Source organism: Otolemur garnettii, unplaced genomic scaffold, assembly GCF_000181295.1.
Source record: "Otolemur garnettii isolate 467f Iridium unplaced genomic scaffold, OtoGar3 scaffold00023, whole genome shotgun sequence".
Classification (NCBI taxonomy): Eukaryota; Metazoa; Chordata; class Mammalia; order Primates; family Galagidae; genus Otolemur; species Otolemur garnettii.
The window spans coordinates 15,429,430-15,441,491 of NW_003852418.1; positions in this window are offsets into that span (position 1 = coordinate 15,429,430).

Here is a 12,062-nt window from a genome sequence, read left to right on the forward strand (position 1 = left end):
ATTTTGCACAAAGCTTGACTTTTAGATGACAAGAAAGGCAATAAATTCCCCTTGTATTCATCGCTCATTGGAACAGTTGACTTGTTTCTCTGAAATGAATACATTGTCGTTCTGCTGTCTACCTTGGTCATGCGTACATTCGACTGCAGAAGTGGTAAAATGGTCAATTAGTGGCACAACTAGATTACCTTTCTACGTATTGTACCCCATAAATGTATATAGTTACAATCTGTCAATTCAAATGCTGTTAATAAAAACAATAAAAGTTTCCAATGCAGCATCAAATCCTGACCGTGGGTTTTAGATGAAGACGGTGGACTCTTGCACAGGGTTATTGCATAGGGCTTACCGTGATCTGTAAGTAAGTCTTTGACAAGAGACAGTAACAGACTGGCACTATGTGCAGACCGGCCCATAGTGTTTCATAAATTAGGTGACCGCATGCATGAGAAGGGGCACTCAGGACTAAAGCTGAATATGGAATCTTCTCATCAAATAGCCACCAATGAAAGACAGCAGAAAGGCTCTCCTAGCTCTGTTTGAAATACGGATATTTAAAAGACTTACTCTAGAATAATACCACTTTGCCTTACTGATCAAATATTGAACCTCCAGGTCAGCAAATATCTCAGGGATTATCCCCAAAAAATTACGTGAATAATTGGGACTTTATAAACTGATATTTAGTTTAACTGAGTATTATAATTTATTAATAACTATTTGAAGAGGGAAAAGCAGGGAGATTGAAGATAACACTTGATAACACATCCAAATATGCTCATTCCTTATTAAACATGCAACACTGAATTTTCTTTGTTAAAATATTTCATTGAACATCTTAGTGGATAAATTATTGATGGGCTCATTTTAACAATTTCCTAGTGGAATGCTTGTCTCGTTTTCACTTGTAGGGCACAGTATCCTTTTTCTGGATAAAACCATCCCCAGGTAGTCAATGTCTCCTCTAACTGGTGGTGTATATGACCCTTTCAGACGGTTAACATTTGCTTGGTTCTGTATTTTCCAAGTACTTAGAAAAGATGGGCTATAATAGGTTTTTTTTTTTTTACTGATGATTCAAGATGACTCTTCTAAGGAAACACATTTTTTTAAAGGCTAATTTTCTAAATGTGTTTTTTAAACACCCACTTTCCATTATTTCCAATGCTCAAAATTATTAAATGAACGAGTGTATTCTTTTCTGAAAATAAGTGAAGTATCGGAAAGATCAGTTTGTTACTCATTTTTTTAAAAAAAACTAAATAACAATGTCTCCCTCGAGACTTTTATAAATTGGCCTTGAAACATACTTTTATTGGGGTCAGTTATTTATTTGTGGTAGATATTTTTCTATTCCAGACAATCTGTTTCTATTTCAAGTGATCTAGAGCCCTAATAACTAAAAACCTGGCGAGAATGAATTTAAATATCTTGATGGGAGAAATGTGTCCCTCCCCCTATCTTTTTCATATGAACTTTTTCAAAAGATGACATCATGAATATTAAAAAAGATTCCTGGTGTGATAGAGTTCAGGTTTTACTAAGAAAGCTTTAGTGGACTTTAATTATAGCAAAATCTCTGTCTTCTTTCTACCAGCTTGATAGTATCCCAAATATTCATCATTAGAGCCCTTATTTATTGACAAATTAAAAAGACTGACATTTTAACTGGGTTAAACCTCATGTTATCTGGTAGAACAGCCATTAACTCAGAGACATGGATGTGTGTATAAATACAGTAAAGCCCCATACTTTATAATGAGACAGAATGCAGACTTTAATATGGATACTATTTATCACTATATGCTTTATATCTGTGTTTACCACTGTCATCTTTGTGCTCCTAAAGAAAGTATCTGAGAAATATGGGTTTAATTGGATTTCGCTTTTCCAAATTGTTATTTTCACAATTATATGTTTTTCTGATGAAAAAGACTTGGGGATTTCATCAAGCATTAAAACTTTTGCACTCCAAATTATACAAATCAGGAAAGTGAGAGAGAGAAGCCCACTGACAGGGAGAGAAAATAATTTCAAACCAAATGATCTAAGGCATTTGTATTCAGAATATACAAAGATCTTCTTACCTCTTACTAATAAGAAAGCCAGGAACCTATTTACTTCAAAAATAGGCAAGGAATTTTAATATAGATGTCCCTAAAGAAGATATAAGAATGGCCAGCGAACACATGAAGAGGCGTTCACCACTACTGGTTATGAGAAAAATGCAACTCAAAACCACCGTGAGATATCACTTCACATTCCCTGGAAGGGCTATGATCAAAAGACAGATGAGATTTGGTGAGGATCTGGAGGGACTGGAGCCTCACCCACTGTGGGTAGAAAGATGGTGGTGTCCCTTTGGGAGACAGTTTCGAAGTTTCTCCAAATGTTAGAAATAGAATGACTTTATGACCCTAAAATTCTAGTCTTAGGTATACACTCAAGAATTGAAACATATGTCTGCACAAAGATTGTCACATGAATCTTCCTGCCAGTGTTGTTTAGAGAGTCAAAAAGCGAAAAACACAAATATCCATCCAATGTTGAGTTGATAAAATGTGGCATATTGATATTATGAAATAATATAAATAAAAGGAATAAAGCTCCAAGACATGCTGTAACACATATGAACCTTCCAGACATGCTAAGAAACCAACGTGTGTTACAAGATCTTACAGATCCAAGATGAAAGTGGAACTTATTTTGACCAAGGTGTGAAAGAAATTCCTCCAACGTAGCCTTTTCAACAAATGTTGCTGCAACAATTGAACATTCATAAGCAATAAAATAAATCTTACCTATATCTTATAGTTATACAAATCTTAATGCTGAATGGATCATGGAATTCAATGTAAAACTGTAAAACTTCTAGAAAATATAGGAGAAAATCTTTAGGATCTAGATCTCAGCAAAAACTTCTGAAACCTAACATTGAAAGCACAGTCTACAAAAAGGAAAATTTATAAATTAGACCTCATCAAAATTAAAAAATATTTCTCTTCAAAATTACTTGTTAATTCTGGACTATAGCATTTCAGAAGGAGGGAAAGTACCTTGTCTGAAAAGATCAGACAGGGGAGAAAATATTTGTAAACTCTATACAGGTATTCAGCAAAGCAGTAATATCAAGAATAGATAAGGAGCTGAGCCCAGTGGCTTGGGCCTGTAATTTTAACTACCCAAGAGGCTAAGGCAGGAGGATCCCTGGAGGCTAAGAGTTTTAGGTTAGCCTGGGAAATATAGAAAGACCCCATCTTTTAAACAGATTAAAAAGAAATATATAATTTAAAAATTAGCCAGGCGTGGTGGTGCACACCTGTCATTCCAGCTACTCTGGAGGCTGAGGTGAGAGGATTGCTTGAGCCCAGGAGTTACCAGCCTGGGATGATACAGCAAGATTCAATCTAAAAGAAATAAATAAATAAAAAGAAAAAATATGTAGAAATGCTTGAAGCCGTACAAAAAGGAAACCATCCAATCAGAGCACATACAAAAGGCCTGGAGAGACATTTCAATGAGGATGATGGACAGATGGCCAATAAGCCCCAAAAAGATGCTCCACGTTAGCCCTCAGGGAGATGAAAATTAAAACCACAAAAAGATGCCATCATGCAGCTATTAGAACGGTTCAAAAAACAAAATTGACAAGGACAAGGAGAATTTGGATTACTCCTACATTGCTGAAGACAATGACAGCCAACCTGGGAGTCTGTTTGGGCATTAAAAATAAAAGACAAGGCTCCGTGCCTGTGGCTCAAGCAGCTAAGGCGCCAGCCACATACACCTAAGGTGGCGGGTTCGAATCCTCAGCCTGGGCCCGCCAAACAACAATGATGGCTGCAACCAAAAAATGGCCAGGTGTTGTGGTGGGCGCCTGTAGTCCCAGCTGCTTGGGAGGCTGAGGCAGGAGACTCACTTGAGCCCAGGAGTTGGAGATTGCTGTGAGCGTGATGCCATGGCACTCTACTCAGGGGCTCCATCTCAAAAAAAAAAAAAAAAAAAAAGGACAAAACTAAAATGCGACAACCCAATGACCTAGCCATTGTACTCCTGGATATTTCTCTTTGTTAAATGAAGACTTCTGTCCATGCAAAACCCCACATGTTTATGGGCATAGCAGCTGATTTGTAACAGCTCTGAGCTGGCAGCCACTGCCATGTTATTGAAAGCAGGAATGATCAAGGAAACTACGGTATACTCGTTACGGAGGACAACTGAGCGGTTGAAAGAGGCAGCTTGCTGATACCCACTGCAGCCTGGATGAGTCTCCAGACAACCACGTGGGGTGGAAAAAGCCAAACCCTGGAGCTTACCAACTTTCATTTCATTTATGGAAGATGTTTAAAATGAGTTCAGATATGGAGAATAGTCTAATGGCTGATGGGGTTGGAGAGGGCCAGTGAGTAGGAGTGGGAGCTGCTGTAAATGGGCAATTGGGCAATTGGGCAGGGTCCCAGGGTCAGGGAAGTGCCCGTTCTCTTGACTACCACAACCCCAACAACCTGGGTATGATACCGCACTGCTGTTGTGCAGGAGCCCTCTCTTAGGGGAAACTGGGCAAAGCCCACAGGAGATAGCCCTGTATTATTGCTTGCAACTGCATGTGAATCTATAATTATCTCAACATACATGAATTAAAGAGCTATGAAGACAGAACAAAGAATTTCCATAGACCCTTTACATCGATTTTCCCCGATGTTAACATTTTGCGATTCTGCCTGCTCTATAACCTCCCCCATCCCCACGGTGCCTACACACCACACATATTTATTCTATTTATATTTTATTGTCTCAAATGTTTGAGAGTAAATTGCAAACATGATGCCACTTGTAAATATTTCAGTGTCTGTTTTCTATAAAACAAGAATGCTCTCTTACCATGTAACCAGAGTGTAAATTATGGAATCAGGAAATGAACGATGATGAGGGTAGGAACGAGGCCGTAGGTCTTTCAGATCCTTCCAGTCTTCCGTTTAAAGTCCTTCCCTGGTCCAGGATCCAGCCTCCCACTTTGCCTGTGTTCTTCTTAATCCCCTTTAGTCTAGGAGCGTCCTTCAGCCTTTCTCTGCCTTTCTTGCCTTCACTGTTAGAGTCCTGGCTGTCGACGTCCCTCTGTTTGGGCTTGATGTGGGTTTGTAGCAGGAATAGTGCAGAAGCCAAGTTGTGTCGCTTTCCGGGACACCCTCAGGACACTTTGCCCCTTGGTCAAGGAGGTTTCTGCCAGTTGTTATGTGGTAGCATTTTGATTTTTTTTTCTTTTTTAATAAACATGTATTTTGTGGGGTAATAGATATACAGAAAGTTGTATTCAAAGGCTAAGCAGTGATTGGGTAGTTATGGAAATCGCGTTTTGGGTATGGAGGTGGCATTTCAGGAGAGAAACTGTGGGAGTCACTGAGGCTGAGAATCTCATGTTTGTGAGGAGAAAAAAGCCCCAGTCCCACGTGTTGCTGGGATGGGATGGGAAGCGCTCACGCTAAGCTGGCCTGGTCAGTAGGTATTGCTCCGTGCCGGGCCTTGATGCTGTGCTGACTGTTTTTAACGTTGTAAACTGTAATTCCAATGCAGGTGGCCACACTGAAGTTTTTAATCAGAGCACTGATAGGATCAAATGTGTATTGTAGAAAGATCATTCTGGCTGGATCAGAAATAGATTAGAGGGGTGACAAGTGACTTACATTTTATATCCAGCCATTTCATCTATTTGCAATTTACTTTTGATATGTGGTATGATATCAATATTCAATTCTTTACGGACGATAACTTTTGTCAGCATTATTTAATTTAAAGTAGCCTATTTTGTTTTGGCTTATATTGCAAAAGAATGCACAGTTATTCTCTCAAAACTATATATATATTAAGAGCCCACTACATTGTAGGCGCCATTCTAGAAACTAGAATAGAGAAGTGAATAAAATAGACAAAAATCCCTACCTTTGTGGATGTCCTGTGCCTTGTAATACTTAGTTTAGCATAATTAGATAAGAGTTAGGTATTTTTAATTTTCTTCCAATATTTAGTGCACACATGCAATTGTATATACGTATTTTTGTATATGTTTTTATAGGTTTTTAAAAAAACTACAGTCCCACAATGCAGAAAATATTACCATTGTAAACATCAGTGCAACTTAAATTTTGCCTTTGAAATGGTGTAATACATTTTATTTTTATAATCTCCCTTTTCACTCAATATATCTTAAATGTCTTGCCAGATTCTTAACTGTTCTTGTACAGTATCATTTTGATTTGCTCTGTAGCATTCTCCTGTATTGCTATGCTATAAATTATTTATCCAATTCCAGAGCTTATCTAAAATGGGGTGATTATATTGAAGAAAGTGAATTGTTCTGCATCATAAAGGGACTGAATTTGCGTTCCCTTGGTGGCCCTAGAGTAAGGGGATCTGATGGGCCTTTATACTGGAAGCCAATTCACTGAATGTCTATTCACCAAAAGTGGTGGTTCCATGTCTGGGAATATAAAAATAAATGAGAGAAGTGACTTGATATGGAAGGCGCTATTTTGGAAAAGGGTGGCATCGTGACCTAGGAAGGGGGACAGCGCTGATAGATTGTCCCAGATATGGAAGTTGGTATTGAATTTTAAGCTGCTCTGTTGCCTCACAAATCTCCAAACTCTCGAGTGAAGAATGACATTTCTGCAAAGAAGCGTGAGCCAAGGGCTCCAATTATATAATTTTAGTAAATCACAGAAGGTCCAGGGAAGAATGTTAATAAAACTTACACTTTCACTAAGTTTTGGAGCACACAATTACCTTCTTTCTTATGATTACTGGCAGTGGTATTGCCAATTCAAAGGAGATACCATAGAAGAAACCATTATTATGGTTATTTAGAGACATTGTACCATAGTGGTCAGGACAAGGTTAGAATTTTAGGCCTGCCGCTTGCTTGCTGGGTGATTTGGACCCTGTCTCTAAGAACCTGTTTCTCTGGATGTAGCATGTGGATATTGTGAATAGCAGGCGTGTGAGGCTGCCATAAAGAGCGTGTGAAGGCCTCATGTGATGCACTTGGCACAGTGCTCAGATGTCAGCTAACAGGTGCAAGCTTGTCGGATGATGGTGGTGGTGATACAGTACATACATTTGGCACGTAATGCCCTCTGGGAAACATGTATCAGAATATATTTCCACCACCGATATGAGTAGTCATTTCTCACCCTTCACACTGGGAATCATTGTAAATCAATAATTTAGATTTAAAAAATTAGGCCCCCATTCAGTGACTATTGAGTATCTATTCTGTGTGGGTCATTTGGTTCAACACCAAAGACATGCAGTGAATTCAACAGACTCAGGTGCAATTTATATTCTGGAGAATATTCCTTTTTGCTCACTGATTTATAAAAATGCTATTCCTTTTCTTTCTTTGTGGTGTCTTCCTGCAAAATTTTAGCTTTTCAGAAAAAGTTGATTTTAAAAGTAATGAATTTTTATCTGATTGAGTTATACTGCCAAAATAAATTGGATCAGGCAAAAGAGACGAGACTGAACTTTCCTTAGCTGAACTCTGTTCCACCAGTATATTGCCTTATCTTGTAGTAAACCTTTAGTTTTGGTTACGGTTATACTCTGGAGAATGCTCAGACTTTGCATAGTTTTCTGTGTGTTGTAACAGCCCCTAGAAGATGTCTTGGGGTCTTGGCTTTCTGTTTCCTGAGGCTGCTGCTCTGGAAGGAAGTAGCCATCCACCTGTCAGAGAGTGCTGAGCCTGCCACACCTTTCCCGAGCATTTTCGTCTTTCACAAGAGGAGAGATTGCAGGTGGGACCTCTGTGACTCCATCCAACTGGTGTCTCTGACATTTATGCAGAAGACACTTCTCTGTTTTTTGGGGGGAGGGGCAGGGCTGAATTTGAACCCGCCACCTCTGGCATATGGAGTCAGCACCCTACCCTTTTGAGACACTTCTCAAAAAATTTAAATACGTGATCATATCTTTCTCATTTTCCAGAACAAATGGTTTCCCACAGTTTGTCCCTCCCTCCCATCCTCTCTTCCTCCCAGCAGTTAAAATCTATGGTAGGGTCCACAGATAACATGGGCAGCCGGGGAGAGGAAGCTGAGTTGCTGGTCTTAGTTACTTCCCCACATGCCCAGTTCTGGTGATGACAATGGCCAGGAAGGGAGTGTGTGGTATTTATCAGCCTCTCTGCTGGAACACTGGCAGGGAGAGTTTTGATTAGGTTTTGGGGTGGTGCAGAAATAATAGAGCCACTGCCTGAGGTGGATCCACCTGCCTCAGTAGTTTCTGTTTCCGTGACTATGTCACATCACCAAGTCATTTAGCGACGGCTTCTCCGCCAATCACGTCGTACTCAGGGGGACAAGTACAAGCGTTCTGTACATCAAGCTCAGATTTGTTTATTAAGTGCCGTGCTAAACCCTGGGGATCCAATCCTAATATTCAAAGACAAAAATAAAAGAATCATTAAAAAATGTTATTTTCTATTAGTATAAGAATACATAACATTTCTCAAACCACTTGACCCCAGAGAGTATTAGATGAAAATCAGCCACGGATTCGGGTCCATTATTTCCAATCCACCCTGTCCTCAGAGACTTTGCTTCTTCCTTCCTTCTCCTTTTCATCTTCATAACCTGCTCCATTTGGCTTTACTGTATCCCATGTCACAAGGAAAAGCTGTGAGTTCTTGAAGAATAGGACTTATGTGAAAATTCATCTCTTTAAAACTACATAAGATGAATCTTGGTGCGAGTCAATATATTTATTGCACTAAACTCTTGCCTTGCTTTGTAATTACTCTGGGGTTTTTTTTGGTCAATGCATTACATACAACCAACCATTTCCATGTGCATTTATGATTTTTTAAGATTACTTTGTTTGGGTCAGGATGAGGAGGGGCAGAGAAACAATTCCAAAGTGGATGTAAACTTAGATTGCAGTGATCACCTCACTGAGAAGAGGTGATTTTAAAGAAGGAGGGAATTTAAAAAAAATTAAAAATTGGTGTCTATAGTTTATATGTTTATGTCAGTTTACATAGAACATTCATTATAAGTGAGACAACTCTCAAGTGAATGAGATTTTAAGAGTGACATTAAAACAAGACATAGTGTGGGAGCCTCTGCTGATAAACACTTCCAACTAAGCTCATCAGGAGAGCAACAGAGCCTCTGTTTTTATTAAATCAAAATAGAGAAATTACCCATATTCATTTAATGACTATCAGGGACTATATGCAAGTGTACATATATCCATACTAATTTGTCCTGAGCAGAAAAAAAATAGACTGGCTCATACAGTTGAATAGAATAGGACAGATTTAGCTTCTGATCAGACTGAAAGCAGAGAGAGACTCAAGCTGCCCAAGTAACTTGCTTCTAATTCTCCTTTGCCCAACTCTGTTATCTTCCCTATGAACTCAACTCCCAGACGATCTCTAACCTTTCCTTTTTTATGTGTAGCACAGCCGTCAGGACAATCTGGGGCTAAATCTTTCCAGTGTCAAATTTGGTGGAGAAGAGTAAGGCTCTTTTTTTCAATATTTCTCAAGAAACCCCAGCGTTCATTTCTTTTTAAAGTAAATTTAAAGTAAAAACAATCAGGTCAAAATATTTGATTTTATTAGTAGAGTCCCTCTGTGCTTATGTCTCACACCCAAAAGGTGTGCCAAACCCTTCCATCCTGTGCCTCAACGTCCCCCCTCATTACTCCTCCCCCAAACTTGCATTGAGATTAGTTTTTCACCTGTGTAGGCATGCATCAGATTATCTACTGGCTTCATATTAGTATTGAGTACATTGGATGTGAAAATTCTCAATAAAATCCCAGCCTATAGATTACAGCTACACATTAAAAAAATTATACGTTACGGTCAAGTACGTCTCATTCCAGGGATGCAAGTCTGGTTTAACATACACAAACCCATAAATGCAATTCACTGTATCAATAGAAGCAAAAAAGACCATATGATCCTTTCAACAGGGGCAGAAAAAGCATTTGATAAAATTCGGCACCCTTTTCTAACAAGAACACTTAAGAATACAGGCACAGGTGGCTCAGTTCTTAAACTGATTGAAGCCATCTGTGACAAACCCACAGCTGACATCATACTGAATGGAATAAGACTGAAAGCTTTTCCACTTAGAACTGGAATCAGACAAGGTTGTCCTCTATCGCCACTACTATTCCACATAGTGCTGGAAGTTCTAGCCAATGCAATCAGGCAAGAGAAGGAAATAAATGGCATCCAAATGGGGGCAGAGGAGGTTAAACTCTTGCTGTTTGCCAATGATGGAATCTTCTACGTAGAGAACACCAAAGATTCAGTCCCAAGACTCCTGGAAGTGATCAAAACATACAGTCATGTCTCAGGATATAAAATACCAGCATTCACTTTGATTGGTCTGACTCAGCAATAAGCCCACCCTGAACATTATTAGGGCAACCCGATTGGCTGCTGCGTTCAGTCCTGGGATTGAGGATAGAACTGGCCTCTTATGTATAGTGAAAAGGGGCCCTGGGATGATGCCCTTTAACACCCAAAGATGGCTAGGAAAAAAAAAAAAAACGAAAGGAATATGGAGAAGACAAGCTGCAAATATTCATCACAAATTTTGAATTTAATTTTCGTAGAATGATTATTCTGATAACTGACCTTTAAACTATGCTGTATGCTCAGTGGAGTTTCATACCTGAATATCCTCCCTTTAGTGAGCAACTTCTAGGCTTATAAAATTAATAAAGTATTGGCTTGATTAGAAGACAATTTGGAGAGAGAATTTTATGAATAGGAATCAGACAAGGATGTCCTCTATTGCCACTACTATTCCACATATTGCTGGAAGTTCTAGCCAATACGATCAGGCAAGAGAATGATATAAAGGGCATCCAAATGGGGGTAGTTCTTCTTCAATGTAATACCTGTAAACTGTTTTTCCCATTTTCCTACAGCAGAGAATTCATTACAGAACTTAGGTTGTGATTAGGTACCCACCCGAGAGAGGTGATGCTATGTCAATTAAGATCTCCAATGGATTATGGAGGACAGTGTCATGTAGTGGTACCCTGGAAGACCAGGTGAATCAATTTTCCTCCTTAGTGGCCAGAGCTATAGAAGGAAACATTTCTGATACATATGAAACTCATGATGAATATATCTTCATCTGGACCAGGCTGACCTCCTAACCCCATTTAGAATCGTCGTATTTTAGTCTTTTTGACTTAAGTCGTTTTCATTTTTTGTTGTTGTTCTTTAAAACTCACTTAGGAGTATCTATTCATTCAAATCCAAATTACTATAGGATGGGGTGAAATCCAAGGGATTCATCTTCCTCCTTTGCATTAGAGTTAGTCCTGAATCATAGCAGGTGGTCGTGGGTGAAGAGAGGAGGGGGCATTCTCCCTAAGGAAATACCGTCATGTGTCACAAGGAAAGGTGACCATCTTTCACCTGGAGTGCCTAGTGACTCCAGGAATGTCTATTTTGTGACCTTTGTTTTGTAAAACACATCAGCTGATATGGAAAATAACTAGAATTGGGAAGAAGCCCAACTCTCTCTTTAAAAATGTATATAAAAAGGATGAGATAAAAAGCCGAGGAAAGATGAATGTTCCTTAGAGCAAAGCGCAATCTCAAAAGACAACTGGAGACATATCTTGCTTGTATCTTAACCTGATAACACAGGGTGCCTAATGTGGGTGGACAGGCCTGTCTTTCCAGGGGGAACAAAAAGTTCAAGGAAAGCAAGTCTTTACCAAGGAACAACAGTGGGCAGGTGGAGAGAGGAGGTGATGTGGTGTGTTGGATAAGAATTAGCTCTGATATTGACCTGCTTCTGCTTGAATCACTCATAATCTTTGGATTATTGGGCAAGTTACTAGAAAGAACAGGTAACTTGCATGATATCATCTCCATCTTTAAAATGGGAATACACAGTCATAGTAAAGGTTCAATGGAGTAATGTGTAAATAAAACTTTCAGTTACGTGCCTGACACATAGTAGATGTTTAGTAAGTATATTATTGTTATTTATTTATTTGACAGTGCATTATGTCCCAAATAATGTGCT